Below are 7,957 nucleotides of genomic sequence, written 5' to 3'. Positions count from 1 at the left end.
AGGAGTATAAAGTGTGAGTTGTGATAGAGACAGTTTAAGAACAGAAGGGAAAAAACAACCCAAACCCAACAACAACAAAGGAAAACAAAGCCCAGGGCAGAAAATGATGTAAGGAAATGAGTGACTCCCCACCAGATGATGTCCAGCCAGTCCCAGGCACCTGCAGCCCTGGGAAACCTCCCCCCCACACCAGCCTTTACTGGTGTGATGCCACTTGGTCTGGGATCTCCCTTTGGTCAGGTCAGCTGTGCTGGCTGCATCCTCTCTCAGCTCCTTGTGCACCCCACAGCTCCTGACTGGTGGGGCAGCGTGAGGAGCAGGTGAGGTGCTGATGGTGAAACACCAGTGTGTGTTATCAGCACTGTCAGCTCTGGGGATGTTCCAGGCTGGAGCCCTTGGTGGGCAAAACCCCTTAACCTCAAGCCCTTGGTCAGAGAAGCAAGTGCTGTGTGTTGTCCCTGTTTTACTGGGAGAACAGAGGCACAGAAGGGTTAAACGAGCCTGCTGCCAGGAGATGTGGATGCAAGATTCCCAGGCACTTGTACCCTCTGTTTCCCCAACATGCCCAAGGGCCAGACTCCACCTCCCTGGCTTCCCAGGCATTTGACTTCCCTGACCCCCTCAACAGTTTCACCTCCCCTCCAAACAGCTTCAAGCCCTCCACATGACATAAACCAAGAGGCATTTCAGTCTGCTCCTGGTCATTGCTGGGTACAAAGCAAGACCAAAACTCCAGAGCCACTCTTGTGGAGATGCTGCCAGGACTCCAGAGCCACTCTTGTGGAGATGCTGCCAGGACTCTGTTGTTTATGGCAGTCCATTGGAATGGGGACTCTGTTTGCCCTGCAGTCAGCTACCTGGGCTGCAAGTTCAGGGAGGCATAAGCCAGTCCAGCAGGAAAGGTGTCTCCTGCCAGCATTATCCATCTGGAAAGGGCAAACCTGCCTGAGATCCTGTAACCCTGGGACAGAAACTCCCTGCAGTCAGAGGTGATTGACCTGCAGGTCCTGTGCTGCTCTGGGCAGCGGTGCCTGGAACTCACCTTGGCTCTCCAGGTGGTTAAATGATGCTGCTCACCAAGCATCTGACTGTTTTTGCTGGGTCCTTTCACAGTGCTGTGGCAGCCCTGTTCCCACAGCAGGGTCTGACTGCTTGGCTGCACAAAACCACATGAAACACCAAGGAAACAACCAGAGAGGCTGTCCCCACTGTGCTTCAGCTGTCACAGCTGAGCAGCATCTCCTGAGCCCCTGACAGGGCTCTACTCTGGGTAACTAAGTTCAGGAACTTGCAAAGTGACAAGTTTTGCTCATTGCAGCAGCCAAAGCCCAGAAGACTCTCTAGGAATGGGGGGCATGGCCAGGCAGCTTGACCTGGATTGATGTGCCACGTTGCACTTGCTTCAAACTTCACTGTCACTCAGTGAAACTGGTTAAAATACCCCCAGGAGACTGAGGTGCTCAGTGTAGGGCCAAGTGCCAAAGGAGCTGGAGTCTCTGATTGCTGGTGCACTGGCATTGTGAGGAGTGAATCAACCCTGGCTCTCGAAGCTGGGATTTTAGCTGTTTCCCCACTGGTGCTGCTCAGCTCAGCCTCTGTGCTGCCAGGCAATGACCAGCTTTGCTACACTTGGATGCCAGGTTTGTGTGGAAACCCACCAATGCATGCAATCCCAGCCCCTGAGAAACACCCAGCCAAGCCCTTCTGCAGCCACATGCTGACCCAGCACCTCTGAGCAGCGCTCAGCCTGCCAGGAAACAGACATCCCTGGATGCTGGGTTTTGAGAGCTGGAGCAGTCACCCACCCCACATCCCTGCCCCAAAACAGCTGTTTCAGAGCATTGTGCTGGCATCAAGCCTGTGTCTCAGCACAGCTCACACCTTCTGTCCTTCCTGTAAGGGAGAAGAGCAAATGATTACCTTCCTTGTGGTGCTTGCTGTCCTCTTCATGTTTGCACAGGCAGGAAGGACAGGGCTGGAGCTGTGCTCAGGTCCTCACAGCTGACTGGGTCAGCAGATGTTACACCTCCTTGGCTGCAGCTTCTCTGGAGGTGATTTAACCAAGCAACATGCTTGCAGCCAAGCCATTAGCACAGTTGCAATGAACCTGTGCAAGGAAGGCCACTGAGGTTGCAGGTGTGTGACTGGCAGCTCTCTCCACCACAACATTCACTCAATGTGGGATAGCTAGAAGCAATCCTAGAATGGTGGTAGCAATGAGGTAGCTCATCAGCTCCATCAGAGACAAAGTGCCCTGACATGTGTTGGCATAGTTGCTTTTCTGAGCAGGTTGTGTTTTATCCCACCTTGATCTGGGTAAAACTGGAACTTGGCTCAGGGCTTGGCACTGTGCTCAGGAATCCTGACATAGCACAGGGTTAAATGCTAAACCAAAACCCTTCCAGCTCACCTGCATGGTTGGGATGGGAGCCTGGAGGTACCTACATCACCTTCCAGTGAGCAGCAGCATCAGCAGCAGCATCAGCAGCAGCTGCTGCTGCTGCTGCTGCTGCTGCTGCTGCTGCTGCTGCTGCTGCTGCTGCTGCTGCTGCTCTGACACACAACCAGGCAACTCCTCAACCTGCCCAAAGGACCCCAGTGGAAATGTTTATATGTCTCAGGTGAACCTGATCAGCTTAATCACTCCCTGCTGGTACTTGAGAGACTGATCATCTCTGGGAATAGCCAGGAAGAGCAATGGCTTGTAAACAAAAGCCAGATGTGGAAGCTGCCAGCCAGCCTGGTGCTCCAGATGCAGCCCCATGGATGGACTCCCATCCTTTGCAAGCAAAGGGGTCACATCCCTGTGCCTGACACGGGGTGGCTTTTCTGCTCTCAGGCACAACAGCAAAGAGGGAGACTTGAGTGGAGTTTTGCTGCTGCTGATGCAGAGGTGAAGAAGATGAAGCACTTTACCCACTGAACACCCATCACCCACCTCCTTCCCCCTTCCTGGGGCTCTGCACCTCACTCCCAGTGCTGTGACAGTGGCAGAAGGTGGGGGAAGGTCACCCAGACAGGATGAGACCTCTGGTAGAGCTGGAGAAGAGATCTTGGGGCATGCTGGGCACTCAGGGTGGTTGGATGGGCCTCACAGAGGTGGTGGCTGTAATGAAATCCTTGGGTTCTGTACAAAAGAGACAGGGAAATTCTGCTGGGCCCCTGGTCAGGAGAAACAGGGAGAAGGTGAATCACTGCCCTTCCTCCCTTCTGCTGCTGTAAGGGATTCCTTCAAGAATTAAGAGTTAAAGAGTTAATCCTGGTCTTCTGGAGCTGAAGGTGAGTGGGTCCTGGGTTCAGGATGAGCTGAGCAGGCTGGGTGCCCAGGGATGCTGAGGGAGCTGGGGGCAGTCATTGCTGAACCACTCTCCATCATCTTCAGTCATGAGGAGAGGTGCCTGAGGGCTGGAGGAGAGCAAACATCACTGCAGCCTTCAAAAAGGGCAAGAAGGAGGCTCCAGGTGACTCCAGAGCAGTGAGCCTCAGCTCCATCCCTGGGAAGGTGATGGAACAACTCCTGAGTGCTGCCTCCAGGCAGTTAAAGGACAAGAGGGACACTGGGAGCAGTGAACGTGGCTTTGCCAAGGGGAAGTCACATCTGCCCCACCTGAGAGCCTTTGATGAAGATGTAACCAGGTGGACAGATGGTGGTAGGGCAGTGGATGTGGTTTACCTGGGTTTCAGCTCCTGTGACTCTGTGGTGGGTAAGGGAAGGACAGGAGGCTGCCTGCTGGCTTCTGAAGCCTCCCAGGACCCAGCTTGGCTGCCAACTGCCCAGCTGCAGGGCAGCTTCTGGAGTCTGCTCAGCAGGCTGGAGACACAGAGGTCCTTGGAGGGGACACTCACAGCAGGGTGACAACTCATCCTGGGGAGCCTGGAGCTGTGTGGGGGCGAGGGAAAGAGGGTCTGAACCGAGTCCTGATGGAGGTCTTGATCTGCTGTGGGCTGGCAACTTGAATAGCTGAGATTCTGGTGATGCCTGTGCTGAGTGAAACCAGATGGGATCCAGTCTCCAGTTCTCTCTGCCACTCCTTCCTTTTCCCCCACTTCCAGTGCTCCAGCTTGGGCTGATCCCCAGCTGCACCCTGCTGAGGATGGACCTGCTCCCGTGGGGGTCCCTCAGTGCTGGGGTGCATTGCCCCAGCTCACTCACAGGCTGCAGTTCCTTCGGGGTGCACTTGCTCTCCTGTGGGTCCTGCAGGCTGCACAGGGGTGGAAGTGTTTCTCCCACCATGAAGCCCCTCTGGCTGCTCTGACCTTGGTGTTCCCTTTGCTGTTTCTCACCCTCAGCCTGACGTTTTCTGCCCTTTCTGACAGATGCTGCTGCAGAGGCAGCTCAGACTCCCCTGCCTGGCTCAGCTTTGGTGTTGTGATGGGTCTGTTGTCTGTGTCTGGCACAGGACAGGCCTGGAGGCCCTTCCTGGCCACCTCCACACTACCAAAACCTTACCAGCTTCACCCAGGGCACCTCCCCACACACAGTCTCGAGCTGCTGTTTACAAACGTTGGCCAATGAGTTGATTTGTTCCCAGCTCAGGAGAGGAAGCTCTTAATCAGATTTGTGATGGAAATTGATGCTCCTACAAAGTGCTCTTTGTCTGCTCCTTCCAAAAAAGGCTCCTCTGACTTGTAGGCAGTGGATAGAGGCAAGGAAAGGGAGATGAAAGCGTTCTCACTCCGTCCCGTTTCACCTGGCGGTGCCTGGCTGCCCTGCTGGGATGCTCTGCAAGGGAAGGAGCAAGTCCCAGCTCAGGGTTCACTCCTGAAGGGCTCTGACTGCATCCATACAGACATCAACCTGCTGAGCCTGAGCAGCCTTTTATGGCAGCACCAGTGTTCTTTGCACAGAGTGTATTTGCTCAACAATTTGCAGTCGTTAATTACTGTTGTTTGTGTTGTGACAGTGGCTGAGAGCTGGGCAGGGGCCAGGGCAGCAGGCTGCAGAGCCAGAGGGGAGCAGCACGTCCCACAGCCCCAAAGCTACTGATCTAAGTCATGGAATCACACAGTCACAGCATGGTGGGGGCTGGAAGGGACCTGCAGAGCTCATCCAGCCCAACCCCCTGCAGAAGCAGCTCCCACCTAGGTCAGGTCACACAGGAACGTGTCCAGGGGGGTCTCCAAGAGCTCCAAGGAAGGAGCCTCCACACCCTCCCTGGGCAGCCTGGGCCAGGGCTCCCTCCCCTCACAGGGAAACACTTTGTCCTTGTGTTTCAATGGAACTGTTTGTGCTCCAGCCTCATCCCATCACCCCTTGTCCTGTTGCTGGATACAACAAGTGCTGCCCCAAGCTCCTGACACCCACCAGTGAGATGTTTGTCACTGTTAATGAGCTGCCCCTGAGCTCAGTCTCCTCTTCTCCACACTGAACAGCCCCAGGGCCCGCAGCCTTTCCTCACAAGGAAGATGCTCCAGTGCCCTGATCATCTTGGTGTCCCTGCACTGGCCTCTCTGCAGCACTTCCCTGTCCCTCTGGAGCTGGGCAGCCCAGAGCTGGACACAGGACTCCAGATGAGGCCTCAGCAGATATGGCAGAGCAGAGAGGGAGCAGAACCTCCCTTGACCTGCTGCCCACACTCTTCTTGCTGCATCCCAGGTCACGCATCGATGATGGAGGAGAACCTGGAGACCAAACCCCAACAGCCTCACTGGCACAGACACACCTGCACTGCTCATCACAGAGGGGTGTCTGGGGAGCTCAGGATGCCCCACTTTAGAGGACCCTCTTCTCTGTCCCTGGGACACAGCACTGAGCTGGCAGAACTCACCTCACCCTGCCAAGCCCATCACTGACCTCCCCCAATACCACACAGTCAGAACCTTTGAGCCTGTTCCTCCAACGCCTTTGCTCCCCACAGACTCTTCAGCTCCTCAGCTTTAGGTTCTTTACCCCCTCAGCCACCTCTCCCTCGCTGCTCAGTTCAGTCTCAGAGAGGTTTTTGTCCCCCTTCACCCCAGCTCTTGCTTCTGTCCCTACGTGGCTCTTTCCCCCCTCAGGGATGTGGCTGTTGGGCTCTGAGGGCTGCTGGAGCTGAGGCACAAGCGCTCCCCCAGCTCATTCCTTCAGCCCTGACCCTTTGGACACATGCAACCTGGATGCATTCCCTCTCTCTGACAGCAGATAAGGTCTCAGGGTGTGAGCAGACACGCTCTGGGGTAAACCCTCTGCAGTTTGTGCTGCTCACTCGTGCGTTTCCAGCTGAGCAGGGACCTGCAGCTTCTCCCTGCTCAGCCGTGGCCAGGGCTGAAGGCTCTGCTGCTGAGGCCACTGGCTGCTTTTGGGAGGCACTAAAATCAACTGCATTTGGAATATTCCCCTGGAAATGTGCCCCAGCCTCCCCTGGCTGAGCCTTGCAGCTGGTTCTGGTGCTCCCAGGGCAGCTGCAGCAGCTTCCAGGGTGCTCAGACGGGCTGTTTGCTGTTGGGTTTTCTTAATGGCCTGGGGCAGATGAATCACCACTTCAGCTTCTTGGTCTTGTTTGAGCCTCTAAATTTCTTCCTTTCCATTTAACCTCTTTGGCAGCTGCAGAGCACAGATCCATTTTGCTCCTGTCAGGGTCAGTTTGGTTAATTGACTCGCAGGGTGAGCTGATAAAGGCTCCCTAAAACACGATGCAGCCTGCCATAGTTAAATAAAAAGGGATGAAATCAATACAGTCACACTTAATGGGACCACTTCTGGTCTCAGAGTGAGATGTTATCTCTTGTGGTCTGACTGCATTCACTTCAGCACAAACATTGACCTTTCTCTGCCTCCATCTCTCTCCCTTCTCCATCCCCCCTCCCCTCTCCCATCTGGGTGCTCCAGCCCTGTTCCCAGGGCTGATCTCCATTCCCCTTCCCCTCTCCTGTCTGGGTGCTCCAGCCCTGTTCCCAGGGCTGATCTCCATCCCCTCTCCTGTCTGGGTGCTCCAGCCTTATTCCCAGGGCTGATCTCCATCCCCTCTCCTGTCTGGGTGCTCCAGCCCTGTTCCCAGGGCTGATCTCCATCCCCTCTCCCCTCTCCCATCTGGATGCTCCAGTCCTGTTCCCAGGGCTGACCCCCATCCCACTATCCCCTGGCAGGAGTTCCCTGTCCCCAGGCTGTGGTGCTGAGATTTGAGGCACCCCCAAAGGGCTGAGCACCAAATCTCCTGACACATGGTGACCATCAGGGGCCATCCTGAGCGTTACCTCCCAGGAAGCACGAAGCAAAGCCTTTAGCACATGCATCCCCCATCCCTGTGCTGCTCTGATCTTCTACATCCCACTTATTGGCTTGTCCATCACCCACAGGTCTGGGAAGCACCTGCACCCCCCCACTCATTCACTCCTGGCTTATCCCTACCTCCTGGTGCCACCTCTCCTGAACCCACTTGTGTACAGCTGGGAAACCAAACAGATCTGCAGGCAGATCCTCATCCTGCTCTGCCACAGAGGGACCCAGCAGCAGCTCTAGTCCCAGAGTGGCAATGCCCCTAAACCAGTCCCCTCCTTCCTCTCCTCTGCAGACTGGTTGCTCAGAGGAAAACCCTCTGAGCTGGGGAAAACCAGTCATGCTCTTTCGCTTTCCAGGGGCAACCTGTCACATCTTCTGCAACACAGCTCTTCCCCCTCTGCAGATGGATGGATTATGGCAATGCATGTTACTGCCTCAAAGCTCTGTGTGATGCTGCTTTATCATCCTGGAGAGGAGGAGGCTGAGGGGAGCCAGCAGCACTCTGACACTCCCTCACAGGAGGCTGCAGGGAGCTGGGGTCAGTCTCTGCTCCCCAGAAATGAATGAGAGGACAAGGGGAAAGGGGCTGGAGCTGCCCCAGGGGAGGCTGAGGCTGGAGCTAAGGCAGAACTGTTTCCCTGAGAGGGGTGTCAGCCCCTGTGCCAGGCTGCCCAGGGAGCTGGGGCAGTGCCCAGCCCTGGAGGGATCCCAAAGCCCTGGGGTGAGGTGCTGAGGGCTGTGGCTCAGTGCTGGCTGTGG

The sequence above is a fragment of the Colius striatus genome, chromosome 1 (genome assembly GCF_028858725.1).
Source record: "Colius striatus isolate bColStr4 chromosome 1, bColStr4.1.hap1, whole genome shotgun sequence".
Classification (NCBI taxonomy): Eukaryota; Metazoa; Chordata; class Aves; order Coliiformes; family Coliidae; genus Colius; species Colius striatus.
The sequence above is the reverse complement of the archived record's forward strand: the minus strand, read 5'-3'. Positions refer to the sequence as shown.